The following is a 17,343-nucleotide window of genomic DNA, read 5'->3' on the forward strand; positions in this document are numbered from 1 at the left end:
TCATCAGTCATCTGTTACTAATATGATACAAGCTTCTCCCTGACAACAGTCACATTAAATCAGTCTGTGAATCCTGCAATGAGGATAATCTTCCAGGCATCATTTTGTTTTTTAATCTATTTTTGTAATTTCCCCCCCTCATTTAAAGGACTAATTTATCCCCAAACCTGTCCTGGTTTGAATAGGTGTGTTGAGTAAACTTACTAACCCATCTGAAAATTTCATTAGTCTGGGGTTTCAGAGATTTCGGTATCTCATTATGGTGTAAATGGGGTTTAAGAGGCTTTTTCTCCCTGAGAAGAAATGTAAACTCCGGGTGAAACTGAAAGAATATTGGCGTGAGTTGTGCACAAAATCCAGCATACTTTTTTATATAACAAACCTAGTCCATCATTAGTGTCTTTCTAATGTGTTTCCACATCATGGACTGCAGATCTTATAGAAATTGATTAGAGCTTTTGTTACCTGGATACCAACTCCATCCAGATGCAATTTATTATTGTACTTTACCTCGCTGCACTTGCTAAATTCGAATACACTTGATGTTCTTTGATATTCTGGATTGCTTGTCGGGGTGGTCATGGTCACGCTCTTTCTAGGGGCACAAATGTGTAAATGCAAATGTACACATGCACTTGCTGCCTGCACACACGCACACACGTGTACACACACACACACACACACACACACACACACACACACACACACACACACACACACACACACACACACAAAAACAAGCAACCTTAAGTGGTTTCATGCTCCAGCATCCTAATAGTCTCTCTGCCCCGCCTCGCCAATCACGGAGCCCGGAGCAGAGTTGACAAGCAGGTGGGCCAAGTCTCAGCCACAGAGCATCATGAGAGACAGCTTACATCAGACAAGGACAAACACCGGATCAGCCTCTCAACTCCTTTCACGGCGGAGCACTGCATCTGCGATTCCACTGTAATTCTATACTTAGTGGACACACGACGCAGGGCTCATATGCTCGATCAAGGCCATGAGAGAGGCTGGAAAATTATAGTGCGGTGAAGGAGTGAAGGGGTTGAGGAAACGGGGAGGCGGGCGGGGGGGTGGGGGCGATGGAGGCTGTGAGAGCTTGTTGCAAAAGAAAGCACAGATGGCCTCGGGCTACAACATGGTGGTAAGAGGGAAAAAATAACTGAATATACTAATTAGAAGGGCAGGATTTCACACACACCTCCATCAAGTCAACACTCACTACCTCCGCTCGACAAAATATGTTTTAACCATAAATCATTCTTACTCTGAGAAAACATGAGTTTGAAATGGAAATACTGATATCAAAGCTCAGAGGTTTTTTTTTTAACGCTTCACTGCTTCTTGTAACACAATAACACGAGAAGTGGAGTTTGGATTGCAGTAGGTGACAACAAATAGCTTCACACGTCGATGCCAATGCGGAAATTCAAGCTGTGGTGTCTGTGTCTTGCAATGTGGCAGGATTAGCTGGAGGCCATGATGAAGACATTAGGGCCGTGATCTCTGTATTAGACCGAAAAGAGGACATTTCCACTTAACTAAAGGAAGCGACGGAGAGGAGGGGTGATTTAAATTCAGTGACAAGGCTTTAAATACCAGCCAGGGATCACAGTTTTGCCCTTTGGCAAAGTAATTATTCACTCCCTTAGAAGACGATCAGGTGTGGACGTGTGGTTGTGTGGTCGTGTGCGTGCACATGCTTTTGGCGAGTGTGTCGGTATCTGTGTGTATGTCTGTGTGTGTGTGTGTGTGCGTGTGTGTGTTTGGGTGAACCGGGAGGGAATGAGGGAGGTGTGAAATGTTACAGTTTCTCCTCTTTTCATGTAACTGAGAAGTGTTTATGCCAAACTCTTCAGAGGAGAGAGAGGGCGCTCAGCTCAGGGCTCATATCAGGTGATAAGCGTGAGAAGGAAGAGAGAGGGAGACATAAAACAAGAGCTGGTAAAGGTTAGCTTTCCACCTCTCCATCACTGTCTCTCCGCCAGCTTGTTCTCTCCCCCCGTCCATTTCTTCTTTTTTTTTCTTCCCTTTATAACCTTCAGCCAGAAGCAGCGTGATCTTGTGGGGGAGGAGCTCTCTCCCGCTGAGGCCAGACAGAGGCCCAGCCCAGGGGTTGATAGGATGAGACTCTCATTGGGAAACTGTCCTTCAAAAACTGCAGCCTGATGGATTTTTGGTGCCCCGGTGTTGCTTCTATCTTTCCCAACACATCCTCAGTGCTTACTGCTCTCCCTGAAGCTCCCTCTATTGCCCCTAAGTTATCAACAGTCCCAACACACACACACACACATTTCTGCGAGTTTGTTTCTGCTGACAGTCTAGTCCTTAATACTGCAGGGCTGTTGCCTGATAAGTCAAAGACATAGTTGGGGGCCCTGATGCTTCTCGTTATCTTTGGGGCTGTTCACAAGAAACAGCCCACCACCCCCTCTGCACTCACTCACACACACACACACACACACACACACACACACACACACACACACACACACACACACACACACACACACACACACACACACACACACACACACACACACACACACACACACACAGGGTTGTCATGGGAGTGTGTTGGGCTCACATCGTTATCGGCTTACGCTCCTGCATGAGTTCATCACTAACCCAACGATCTGCAGACTCAGCTGCAGACAACACACAACACCTCAATCACTCCTCATTTGCCTCCTCTTGCTTGTCATATTTTACCACTTTTTTTTAAATCTTATTTGAGGAAGAGGAAATAGGGACCGTTCAAGAGAGAATTTATTTTGCTCTGTAAAAAGGTTTTTCTTTTTGAACACTTAAATTCTCTCAAAAGGCTGAGGCCTGTGTCGTGCTGGGCCCAGAGGTGTGCTGAAACCAGGATTGAGCTGCATGCAGGCTTTCAACGGTCACCTCAGCACCTTAGCAGCAGCAAATCTCCCTATGGGCAACAGGTAAAAAAATAAAGCTCCACTCGCATAACACTAAAATGTAGTTGATGGACAAACGAGTTATCAGACTCTCTTTATATGAAATGGAAAAGTTTGGCTATTGTCCCTCTGTAAAATGTCTGAATAAACTTCCTGCTGCAGAGACCTCCTTTTATTGCTTTGAATGAGGTGAAATCGGTGGCGAGGCTTTTCCATTTACAACTCAGTAAAAAGAGAAAGCTACGATGGAGAGCGGGATCATTGCAGGAGGATAATTGGAAGACTAGACTTTAATGTGACCTCTCACTGGCAATGGATGGTCATGTAGCCGCAGTCTGACATTTTAGCGAGTTATAAGAGGTCCACAGGCTGATGTTGATTAATTATTTCACATACAGAGCTGGAATGTTTAAAAGGTGACCAAAGAAGGATAAAAACTCAGTCGGACCTGTTCAGCTCCTCTAATGTAAATGATCTGGAAAATGTGGTGGGAGAAGTATTGTGTTCTTTAAGTAAAAGCAAAACCAAGACGTGAAAATTGCAAGTAAGAGTCCTGCGCTAAACTCCATCGATTTTACACATCATGATTGTTATGTCATTGGCTGCATTATGGGAAACACTGGATCCGGTGTTTTTAGAATTTGGCCCATACCAGAGACTAAATAAAAAATAAGATGAATACTCTGAAAGCTTCAATAAATTCCTTTGAAACAGTGGAGTGTAAAAATAACACTTCGATTTAACAACAGAAACTTGCAGGCTATCTGTGGCACGTGCTCATATGTTACCTGCCGTTTTCCCTTTTAGAGAATCACATTACGTGCGACCCGTGTGATGACGCAGACTGAGCAGGCCTCTCCCAGCAGGAGCTGGTGGGTGGAGTTCGGTCGTCAGGGACGTTCAGCTCACCTGGTCTGGCTGCTCTCTATAAGCTGATGGCAGTCAGCCAGTCTCTCTTCTCTTCCACTTTGGTTTTGTTGTATTTGTACATTAATTTCACTCATGTAAAATAAACGTATTTTTAGCTACAGCCTATGTGCGGTCTCCCCTCTTTTGTCCAGCCTGGAGCAAACCATGAGCACAGAACCTCAAAACTGTATCAAAATACAGAAGTTCCTAAGAATCAAAGGCACAAAAATAATAAATAAATAAATAAAATAATAATCTTCAACCACAATGAACCAACCACAGACATAAGTCCTTTGCAGCACAGAAGTCAGTACCTGAACATGCGTGTTGTATTCTCCACCTGAGCACATATTATCTTAGTATTTACAGCCGGGGTACTTCTACCATCGTGGATATTCTCAGAATGTTCTGTACAATGTGCTGACACTCTGCTCATTTCAGTGATAGATATCTCTATTCAGCAAATATTTTCCTGCTCATTACCTGAAGGATAACGCCAGCTCCGTCTCCTATACCCACTTAGACTCCTGCTTAAAACTGAATTACAGCCTGAACGGAAATCAGCATATACGAGTCCTAAAATCCTTCTGAATGGCTCACGATTTTACTCTAGTACTCCGACCAAACACGGCACACTCGGTGTTTTGTCCTGAGCTCCCAGCGTGACCTCAGCAAGAGCTCGCTTTACAAATCTTGACGCTAGCTGTAAAATACTGCTGTCAGGGAATAACGGCACACCAGGGAGCTGATACCTTTTGCCTTACAATACTGTAATGTGTCGACCTTCACCTTAAAGATTTTAACATACTACTGGAACTTCTATTTTGGCTTTTAAATAATTGGATTATTGAGGTTGCATGGGCCAGGGGATTCTAATTCATCGCTGGATGCCTCCTGCATTATGATGATTAATGGCTGGATCTGCAGAGCCCTCTCATTGGCTCCAGGTTGTCTTTTCAGCCACACATATACACCTCAAATATTTTCCACTGTGATATTTTCAATTCAGAGTCTGTTTTTGAAGATCTAAATCATGGTCAGAGCCCCTCCTCCATACACACACACACACACACACACACACACACACACACACACACACACACACACACACACACACACACACAAACACAAACAATGGAGCTGCCGGGGTAAGGCAGTCCCTTTCACACTGAGGGATTTCTTTCTGCATCAAACAAGTCAGGCAATTGGAATTATGACCAGGGTCAACGCTCCAGATGAAACAACAAGCCTCCCCTCTCCTGCTAAATTCACTTTCCACCCACCCCCGCCTCACCACTGTCCTTGACTCCTCTTGATCCTTTCACCTTGAGGGGGGGAATTGTGTTATTCAGTGCTACAGCTATCACCCTGCAGCCATAACTTTAAGAGCTGACCTTACAGCCTCTTGCAAACATGGTAGCCTGAGCGCTGGCTTATTGATGGAGGCTCTTTAACATGGTTCCTTTGTCTCTGCCTTGGGCATGAGGGAATAAATCAACTTTACCAATGTCTTCTTAATCCCCTTCCTACATCTTGACATCCCAGTAAGAGCTGACGGTTACCCGGGGTCAGGGGCAAAAGGCCTCCCATAGTCACTGTATATACACGCAGTGACATGTCGCTCCTGGAAACTGCCAATCAACTGATGTACAGCACACACACGCACACACATGCACAAGCACACACACACACACACACACACACACACACACACACACACGCACGCACGCACGCACGCACGCGCACACGTCAGATTGAGGTGGAAGGTGGTCGTCTCTCCTGTGACTCCATCTATCACTATTATCATAACCCAGGAGCGAAGCGGCAGGTCACGTTTCATGCACATAAACGCAATCACATGCACATGCACACAAGCGCAAATATAAATTCCTACACGTCTGAAAATAAAGGTTTCTGAGGCCTGAGAACAACAGTCACAGATAGAAACACTTGCAGGCAACTGATAAGGCAGTGGCGGCGTGTGGGTGGAGATTTAGGGAAGGAAGGAGGGTGACTGCGGGAGGGACGTGTGTGGGTGATGTGGGGGAGGGCAGCGCAGGACGAGGGCGGGGAAGTGGATGTTTTATGAGGCCCTTAACATTTACTTCCCCAGCGTTTCAATCCGCCGTGTCTATTAAGGACGGCTGCTCCTCCTACGTGTTCCCCATCCATCAAAGACCAAGAGACATGAGGCCCCACACTGACAGACAGCTCGATATGATGGAGGGAGAGAAAGTCGGCATCAGGCAGGGGAGGGAGAGAAAGTGAAAGTACGGAGAAAATGAATGAGGGAGAGGATGAGAAAAAAAAGGGTCACGAGTGGAACGCTGCAGAAAATACAGTTGCAGCCAGAGAAAGGCTGCGATGGAGAAAACGCTTTCAGGTACAAACAAAACCGTTAAAGACGAGTTCCGCACAAGGAGCTGAAGCAGCATTTTGTCTCAGAATATGCTTTGTTCAAGGTGGGCTGCTGTCCCTTTCACAGACGCGGTCTGAAGCACGACAGACTCTTGTGACTCTGAACAATGGACCAAACACACGCCGCCTGGCGAACAACATTTTGCGAGGAGCAGTGAAGTCAAACAAGCCATAAATAAAAAGAGACCCTGAGAAAATAGATGAGGTCTTCATTCTGTGTGACAGAGTGTATGAGGTGTGTGTGGGTCAGGGAGGTGTCCAGCTCTGTTCAGGGTTTAGTAATACGTGTAACCCCTGCAGGTCACTGCTATTAATTACAAACGTAGCCAGCTACCCTTCCATTAATCTAAATTTAGAGTCTAGACTAAGCTCCCGCTTGATGCTGCCGCTACACAGCGCTGTGCCAGCCAACCAATCACATAATAGATTTTCTGCCCTCTGGCCGACCGAAGACAAGGTCCACTATCTGCAAACTAATCATAGCCACAGTCTGACACTCTCAACCTGCTGGCAGCCAAGGTCAGCGGACCAATGACCACCACAACACACATTTGGGGAGAAAATTGCTGCAAATCACAGTGGGAGACGACGTGAGGCTGAAAACTCTGACCACCTGAAATGCATAAAATCAGGCTCGCTAATGAGTACATGGAGCTAATGATCATTGCAGTGATGAACAGCTGGTTTGAGTTGCTGTTTCGTCTGCCTTCGGCCTTTTATCTTAATCAACGGCACACATATGTGCAGCGATGTTCCCACTCCGAGGCGGCCCCGGCTGGCGCTCACCGACAACGTGCGTAGGTCAGAGAAGGATCCATGGGGAATTTGCGTTACAACAGATCAACAAGGAGAGAGGCGAGAATGAGAGGGTAAATGAGACAGAGATGGAGAGAGGGGAAAAGAAGAAGAGAGTTGCTGAAAGAGACTGAAAGAAAAAGGGAGAGAGGGAAGGAAAGGATGAAGGGGGGTTGGAGGATGGAGGATGGGGGATGGAGGATGGGGGGGTTATACCATCCTGTAACCTTGTGTTCCCCTGGCCATACTGCCCCTGGGCTGCTGTACCCCCCTCTAGCAATTAATCATCTGATACTGAGCTTACTCAACCGACAACCAGCTCCCCCACATCCTAATTAAGCCAGGAGAGGAGAGGAGAGGAGAGGAGAGGAGAGGAGAGGGAGAGGAGAGGCAGAGGCAGAGGCAAAACAGCGACTGAAGGACAATAGATAAAGAAAAAGGATGGTCACTGACAATGCAGAAAAAGAACAGGTACAATAGAGTAAACTGTAAGCCAGTAGCAAATGAGAAAGAAGGCAAAGGGAAGAAATCCAAAACTCCAGGCCAGTGCCTATGGATTGGTAGTGAACATAATGAAAAGCCTGTGCCAGCCTGTGTCGAGGACCATCTATCTACCAGACTGGCGAAGCAGGCACCATGCTGGCGCCAAGGTTATTCTACAAAGCTCAAAGACTGTTTCTGCATGTGTGTGACCGCGTATGTGTGTATGATTGTGAGTGTATGTGTGTGTCTGACAAAATGTGTGTGTGTGTGTGTGTGTGTGTGCAAGTATGTGTTTTATTTCAGTTTTGTGTGTATTGTGAGAAAATGCTGCAAGTTGTGTGAGTACATGTATTCATTCTTGCATGTGTGTGTAACTGGGTGTAGTGTGTGTGTGTGTGTGTGTTTGTGTATTGGAATGTGTGTGTGCATGACTTGTTTTCATTCTGCAGGAGCCTTTTCATCTTTGGTCCAGGATACCGGGAGACTTGATGTCCTCGCTCTTCTTCCTCCTGGCTGAGGCACACTTGCGTTGTCCCGGCCACCTGCCAGCCAATTAGCTGAGCGGGCAGAAGCAGCTGCCCAGTAGCAGGTGGATGTCCATCCCAACATCCCTACCACCTGCTAATGCTAATGGCTCTGATCTTAGGGACCACTGGACTGGGCCACCAGGGGAGGCAGGTCAACTGTGGATAGAAATCACTAAGGCTGAGCTGAACTGAAGCTTTACTGAAGCATGGCACAACCCTCCAGTGGGCATGTTCAGAGAGCAGCATGTACTGTACACTAGTGCAACTGCCTGACTGCTAGAAGACTTTCTGCTGTTCAACAGAATACTTTGGTGAAGTTTGGTTATGAGACCAGTGCGTGTCACCACAAAAATAAAGCCCTGCCTGTCTGTTTACAACCATCTGCTGTCAGACCTGGCTGCAAGGGGGGGTGCACAGGTGATACCAACACCACGCACTTCCATTAATACGAACTTTGAACTGTACACTCCAGTAAAGAAATGGAGGTACAATCCCTTTAAAAAAAACAACAACTTTATTGTTAGTATATTGCCTTAAAACTCAAAGGATGAAGCCCCATGAAAAGATTTGAAGATGTACATCTTTAAAAAAAAAAAAAAAAAAAGGCTCAGTATTTTCCAAACACAGCTGTTCACTGTAGATCTTAGAAATTTTACTCAAGTAGGAGGAGGAGTAAATTCTTCATTTTCTAAATTTTTCAGCTGATTAATATACACACACACACACACACACACAATTGCTATTGAGTACTAAAGACAGTGTATGTGGGATCACAGATAAACTATGGTGGCTCACTGATGTGCTTTTAATGTTATTGGATTACATGGAGCTCTGTGGCTCTGAGGAATTAATAATTATATTGAGCTTTTTGTACACAAACACAACTTGTTAGTATCAATTTGTTGTTGGTTGTGGCCTATTGTTTGGATTTGTTGCCAATAAGAAACATTTAATTTATTGCAGCCTTATCCTTTGAAGCAGGCAGTATATTCTAAATATATTTGTGATAAAACAGAAACCCAGCCAAAGTGTACTTGGCCTGTACTTGTTCTTATCTTTTGACATATAGATCTTTGTGTACGAGGGATGCATATCTGGAAATAATATTGGACTTCCTCTTGAATCTACAAATTTGCACATACTGGTGCTCTTTTGAAAGTATTTCACTTTTCACACACTACCTTTTTGTCTTCTCTGTCTGTGATTGTTTGAGTTAACTTTTTGGTTAATTTTCTTTATTTTCTATTGATGAATTCATTCTGAACAAATAGTTGTTGTCAGTGCCAGAGAGGTTAATTGCCTCACTTCACTTTCTGTACAGGAAAAGATCAGGCTATTGTTTGGGAAGCCACTAAATGTAAGACCGAATGTAAAACCTTCAATGAACTGAGGATAAGTTTTTATATCAGTCAGGACAGACAGTAGCAAAATGAATATTTCTTCATGAAAAAAAATGTGGATTATTACTTCTGAAATATCTTCTGCAGGCGTGCAAATATTTCATGGAGATTTTACGACCATTTTTTCTCTACATTATCCAGTCACTGACACAGATTTAAAGAAAGAACAGTCACATTGCCCCCGAGTCTGACTCTCCACAGCTCAACCTTGTACTCTCCATCGATCCCTCTTTACTCTCCATCACTTTGCACGGTGAATAATTAGCTCGGTCCACAGGTGGGGGCAGTGATGCAGTGGCTTTTAGCGATCAGACCTGAAATAGGCCTGCTCCTCTCCCCCTCGTAAAATGCCCCGACCCTTTTTCACTTTTATAGATGGAGGAGTAATATATGGCTTTATTTACGAGGACAGGCCCTGACAGATTTAATATTTTAATTCGGTTTTATGACCTGAACATAGGGCCGTGCAGGACTCTTTATTAGCCACCGGCATGAATGGACGGAGTGGCGGGGACCACCGGGCGGAGACGGGAGGGCAGGAAGTGACAGATACAGCCATTTCTCATGTATCCCTGCCTAAATACCGAGTATATCTCCACCTGATCTACTCCCTGCCCACACTGCTCCTCCCCTGCATGTCTCTATCATCCGTCTACAGTCCTCCCCCCATCTCCCCTCGACCCATAACTCCAATGAGAAGACATGGCCATGGAGCAGACAGTGCGAGTCTAATAGAGGGGAGATTGATGGTTCAAATGATTCAGGGCTGGTACTGAAGGGAGATTCATGCCCAGTACAACTCCCAGCTATTGGTTTGGAGATTGATGAATCAGAAGATACAGCCCTAAACTTTCCAGGCTTTTCATGGCTTCAGCGATTCCCTGCCAATACTTTGAGAGTTCAGGGTTCAGACTATTAACAGCTGATATTGGAGCCAGGCATGGGAGAGCTGATTGATGAATGTAATGATTCGAACTCTTCTGTGTAGATTGGTGGTCATTCTAAAAGCAGGACTCAAATAGTTTTTCACACTAAAAAAAAAAAATAAATAAAAAAATCCCACACCAATCTGGTACCATGAAAAGTTTGATTACTTTTAATGGAAATCAATAGGGTTTCAGCACTCGCTCTCCAAGAGAATTTTTAATAAAGAGAAATTCATTATTTTACCGTACCACACACACTGCTATAATCTGTCTTAAGAAAAAGAACCAATAACCAAGATGCTTCTAACATGGACACCAATTTTTTTGTTCCAGTTTTGCTGCCAATTGAAGCATTTATCGTTTGACACAAAATTAACTGTCCACAAAGGTTGATTGACTAAAACTTCCAAAACAGAAACTTTGAGAGAAAACTGAGGAGCTCTTCAAAGCGCCATATCCGGTGGGACTCAGAGCAGTTCCCATGGGAACTGGCAAATGAGCGTCTACCCAGCCTCACCCCTCCAGCACAGTGCCGGGAGAACACGGTGATTATCGATCTGTCTGAGGCCCGAACAGCTCAACCAATCAATGGCTCTTTGAGTCCCCCAAGGATTGTGGGATAGAGGAGAAACAGTGTGTGTGTGCGGCGAGGGGGCCGCTGAAGTGGCAGTGCCATAGTGATTTCTGTCCAACACAAATCACCAGCTTAATTGACGGGCTTGAAATTGGTTTAAAAGGCCTGGTGCCCCCCTGCCTTCCTCCTCCCTGGCTGGCATCAAGACAGAGCGCCGTTTACAGGTATTAGTGTCATTATCCCCCCCGGGGACGGAGGTGAAGAGCCGGTCAGGGGCTGAGCAGGCCGGGATAGCAGCTCTTACAACGCTTCACAGCCTGGTAGGGTACAGTTCATACATCTCACATACACTCACTGCCTTAGTCCTGCAAGAGCAAGTGTTACTGTTACTGCTAAGTATGCAAGACTTGTAGCATACTGATTAAAATAACCAAAACACAAATTCACATTTTAAAAATGTATTAATAAGAATTAACAGCAAGTCCTGGCATTTTAGAGTTGATATTTCTGAAACAATCAATTAATTAATCATTAATACAATAGAAAGAAATTAACCTACCAGAGTTTTCATAAACATGTCACTGTTTAATCTCGCTGTGCTCAAATGTGAGGACTTTTATTTTTTCATTTAAATTGGTTTAATATTATTGTATGTGAAAATGTAATTTACTGCCTGTATTATGTTCACTGGTAAAGTGCTACATTGGTGATGGTGCTGAAATAAATAAATATATGTATGTATGTATGCATATATATATATATATATATACACACACACATACATATGTGTGTGTATATGTATGTATATATGTGTGTGTATATGAAACGAACCTATGCAATAACAATTTAATAAGTTATGTATTAATCTTTTGCAATTTACAACTCATATTCAATAACAACATGAATTATGCTAATAAAAACAGGTTGTATTATACTCCTCTAAAAATAGGTTAACAGATTAGAAACATAATTTGAAAGAGTTGGTTTTCATACAACCATTACTCGTGTATTTAAGGCTGATTTCTATCTGTATTGATGCCATTGTACTCAACAAATTAATTGCAGCAATCTGAGAACTCAAACATCGCTAAAAGTAGTCAGACTGGCCCAGATTTATAAGTCAAACAATAATACTTTACTTTCTTTCTTTGTTTTTTTCAACAATGTTAGCCATGGTGATTTGGGAGAAAACATAAAGGCACATGGTGAAATTTCATACTTCCACTTTTTGTTGTAGCAATGGGGCCGTGTTCCCACATCTGAGCAGTTAGTCACTGAGCCAACAGACTTACTAAGTCATCAGGCAGGAACACAGACTTACCAATAAATGCCATTGCTCTTCCTGTGTGTGTTCACTCTGGGGAGAGCAAGGCGCGGTGAGAAACTGATGTTTAGCTGTGGGCCTTCTTCTACACTCAACAAGTCACACACTGATCAAACTGAAGACTACCGATGGGCTCGCCCCCTAGGGCGGGCTAAATAATTAACAGGACTTTAATTACACCTATAAGCGAGCAAATGACCCTGGGCCCCTTGAGAGCTACGGGTGGTGGTGGGAGAGGGATTTGGAAGGAGGGTAGAGGTGTGTATAAATGTGTGTGTGTGTATGTGGATTGGAGTTCTATGATTACAGTTACAAACACGCAGGAGAAAGTGGCCTGATGAGCACATACGGTGGCACAGCCTGGCCAGCTCATTTACTTTGACATTTGAGCAGAGCCATCGCTGCAGGAAGTGTGTGTAAGGAGGCAGATACAGACGCATCTGACTCACAGGACTGACTGACACCCTGAAGTCCATCCGTCTGAGCCCAGGTGAATAAGAGGAGAGAGGCCGATCAATAAGGCAATGGTTTGATAGAGTGTTTGTGAGTGGCTGCATTTCCACCTATTGAGCTTTCTGTGTTTCTAATAAGGGGGAAGATTTATATGGCAGCTGAATAATGACTGAGCATCTGAATGGTGAACTGACACTCACAACCACAATGTGATAAACAGTGGAGTGAACATGTGCTGGGATAATAAAAATGGCACAATACGTAATCCAAATAAAAACCAAAAAGGTCACAAACACTAGTTATAAATGCTGTCTCAGGTCATGTTAAAGAATATAAGTACAGGTTGCAAGGCCAGCTGTTTAGCATTTATAAGCAGTTTACAAATATTTAATAAATGGTTTATAACACAAAAATGTACTTGTAAGCAGCTATAAGGACATTTTAAGTGTTTAATAATGCACACTAATAAACACTTGATCCTGATTATAACCCATTTATTAAGTGTTGATATAATGCTTATAAATGCTAAATTGGGGGGGACTTAAAGTAACATGTCCTTTTTTGTTTTTATCTGTCCATATTATAATGAAAGTCAAGCTGTCATATTCTTATATCTAATGACTGATTGTGAGGGCCTTGCAGATTTACTTGTCTTTTAAAATAAACTGCATGGGGAAACCCTCCTATATTGTCCAATTAGTTCTCCATTTCCTACATCTCCAATTAGGCTCCCTGTAATGTCAGATCTCTCTGCTCTAACTCCACCAAATATTACACGACACAGAGCGTAAGATCTAAAAACGCCATCATTTTCATCAGCCTAATATTGCAGAAATGGGAGTAAGATCATCTTTCTCATTGGTTACAGTGACAGCACTCTTATTTAATCAAATTAAATCTCAAGAAGCGTGTCATGCCACACACCCCCGACACACACACACACACACGTTTCAATCTCCTCACATGCCTGCACACTCAGTTTCTTTCTTTTGCTTCCCAGTGGCACAAGCACTCAGAGATCCAATCAATCACACCTTTTCTCAGACACATGCACACACACTTACACACACACAAATATACACACAGGGCAAAAGGCGCTTAGGTGGACTGGCTCTAAGTTCACTACCTGACCAATGATATCCATCGTCTTACCCATCAACCCCGTGGGTGTGAGCGTGGCATGCAGCGGAATAGATCACCCTCTCTCTCTCTCTCTCTCTCCATTAAGGCAACCGCCGACCCAGACGCATGCGCCTCCTTTTAAATGGTGGTAAAGAGGAAATTAATCTCTCCCTGGGCTGCCGTGGCAGGATATTAATCTAGCAGCTTCACTCATCTTCTCATCTTGTCTCTCTTTGCCTGATAATCCCCTCCTCATCAACAGCATATGCAAACCACAAGTGGACAAAGAGAGTAATTGATTAGGATGTGAAACTCCCCCTCACACCTCACCACTCCTCGTCTTTTTTATTCTTTTATCAATTCCTCTGCCTGTTGTTGCAGGTGTGTAATTTGCCCGTCAATCCTTCATCACTTATAACAATTTTATGTTGTTGTCAAAGGGGAAATCAGTTTAGGATTGGCTACAGCAAAGTTTCCACCTTCAGTTTAGCATCGGTTGTTCAAAAAACGGTGTAATTATTGCTATAATTATGCTAAATGACATTCATAATTAATAACTACATAGAAACCCCTTTCATTGCCCCACTGTACTTGCTTAGTGATCACCATGGACATCTAAAACAACTACTAGACAAAGATAAACATGTTCCCCAAGAATGAGAACGTGTTCCCGTGGGCCAGTCAGAAACTAATAGTTCACCTTGTTTTGATCTGTAATTATAGCTCCCCTCCTGGGCCGATCAATATCAATTTGAAAATTACCACAACACAGCAGTGGGAAAATGTAGCAGAGAGTCAGATATCACAAAACCTAAAAAAAATAAATATCAAGCAAATGATGGTTTACTTAATTTAATTAATTGGAAGAGAAAACTTGGGAAAACTATTAATAGCGCTGCTATCATTCCTCAGTGCATCTTCACACAGTATCTGCCCCCTGGGTATATTAATGGATGTTTCCCCAGAGTAGCTCTCAGCTGAGGAGCTTCCAGTGAGAGCTGATAACACTACATGAATCTTATGTGAGCATTAACCCCTGTACTGCTCGCAGACTTTACACCCGCACGACGTAGCAGGGCCAAGCTGCTATGTAGACCCTTGGGGAGACAAATGGGGCTGATAAAGTTAAGTTCATTATCTGTTACTGACACACTGGTCAGGGGTCAGGCCTAATCTGAGCCCAGAGGAGCCCGGCCACTTGGCCACCGCGCGACCTGGCTCTGTTACAGCCTTTAATCAGATCCAAGGTTAATGTGCTGCCTCTCTATGACAAAAGCAGCGCAGGAAAGGAGAAAGCATCTCCTCGCCTCACGGGCAGAGAAATAAGCACCCACTCGCTCTCCCCGGAGATCCAACACTTAGCCCACACGACTGAGCCATGACTCAGAAGAAAAAGAGCACGCCGCAAAATAAATATCATTAACCCACAATTAAAATCCTGTTCTCTGTCCTGACATCCTTTATTGTTCTCATATCTCTGTCCAATTACAACATGCTGGAGTAATTACGGCTACATTAAAAAGTAATGAAGTTATATGAGCGGGGCTGTTTCCACAGGGCAATCTGACAGAAGGTGGAGAGAGGAAGGAAATCAGTGAAGCTAGTGGAGGAACCTGCTCATCCCTGCACATGAAGTGAAATGTCAACTAGATGATTCTGCAGCACCCAGGAACATCCACAACTCAGCTGATTCTCCCTCGTGGCAAATGGCCATCAATCACTCTGCCTCCCGGGCAGCCATTATTTTTTTGTGTTTTAACTGGTCAACATGATCTTGTAGCCATGGAGACAGGGTCTTGCCCAGAAGGCATGGGATAAAAATGACTGCCTGGTCTTTTTAATGTGTGATAACAGATTTGAGTAAGTAACACCCTCATGCATTGGTCAAGGCTATGGCAGCAGAATTAACAACTCATATTCATATCAGTTCAGTTGGCTCTGTGATTGTGAGCGTTTTAATGTCTAAATCACATTTCCCTCCCTTCCTCTCTCTCTCTGTAGATGTTTACGCATGTTGCTGTGTAAACACACTTGTTTTTGTGTGTGAGAATGGGCGATGAATTGCCTGAGTGAGGCTGTTAAGCGAGGGTCAGAGATGAGAGCAAGGCAATTTGAGGTTGGAAATGAGCGATGTCCTTTCTCATTTGAGCGCCACAGAGGCCGCAGCCTCTCAGACGCCACCTCCTCTTATATGTCAACATGCCCATTTTGCTACAGCTTCCCTCTGTTGTGTTTGTCTCTCAGTACATTGAAGAAAGAGAGAGCAAGGAAGAGAAGAGTGATAAAACAAGTGTGAGCCACAGTGATTTGGAAATGAAATATCAGGGCCGGCCTGTGAAGAGGAGGTAATCTCCCTTTAGAGGAAAAGACAGAAGATGAAAACGACAGCTTGGTGGGGGAGAGAGGGGGAGACGGAGAAGGAGAGGAAGGGAGGAGAGAAAGAAAAGAGGAGGAGAGCGTATTGGGGTGCTGGGATAGATTGAGCTTGTGTCGGAAGTGCTCCACACATGAGTGAAGCTCTGACACTGACACAGCACTGGTCCTGCTGGTCTGAGAGCTACACAGAGACCTGCAGCTCCGAGGGAAACTCTCAGATCCCCGTGGATGGAAGGATGGATGGCTAGATAGAGGGAGGACACATTTCCGGAAAAATAAATAAATAAAAAATGACAGTGGAATGTAAAGGATAAATCAATGAATGAACAGAACAGACTGATGAGTAAAAGAAGAGAGTTTTCGCTGTATTAATTCAAAGTACAGAGAGATTGGACACAAAGATACAAAGCAGAGCAGACAATGACAAAGGTCATCGCTCAGCCAACTGATTGCTACAAATTCTCCACATTAAATGATAAAATACCTCATGTGTAATTGCTCTCCAGAACAGCACATAGTAACATTTTGATCTGATGGCCGTGTAAGCAGGACAACATCATTCATCAATTGCTTTGCCAGTTACAAATCACAGACGCAGAGGGAAATAAATGTTTTCTGATCAGACACAGCTGTGGTTAAGTGTCCACATTGTTGCTGTCGGTTTCCGCTGTTCCTGTGTATTTGCAACAGGTCAGCATGACAAAGCATAAAGAGGGCGAAAAATGCTATTTAATGTTCCTGCCCTAAATTGTACATACATACACAAAACACCTCACATCTGAGGCCAAATGGACCCTTACATTGGCACCGTTTACGCAGGTGTGTTAAATACCAGCAAATTAGTTGTATTGCTGTATTACATATAATTACCTGGCTGGCTTGGGAGCATTTGTTTAATGGGTTAAATGTAATCTTATATGTAACATCTGGACCAATCTGTATTTCTTCATCAGGGGCAAAATCGTTAAGTCACGGGTCTAGCTTTTCCCTGCGCAACTTCACCCACCCAGGAAAACCTTTGATTCGCCACCAACAAAACTCAAATCAAAATTAAAACTTTCTGGATTAAAAAAAAAATAAATCATGCAGTTCTTATAGTACTTTTTAAAAATGTT

This window comes from Seriola aureovittata, chromosome 17 (genome assembly GCF_021018895.1).
Source record: "Seriola aureovittata isolate HTS-2021-v1 ecotype China chromosome 17, ASM2101889v1, whole genome shotgun sequence".
Classification (NCBI taxonomy): Eukaryota; Metazoa; Chordata; class Actinopteri; order Carangiformes; family Carangidae; genus Seriola; species Seriola aureovittata.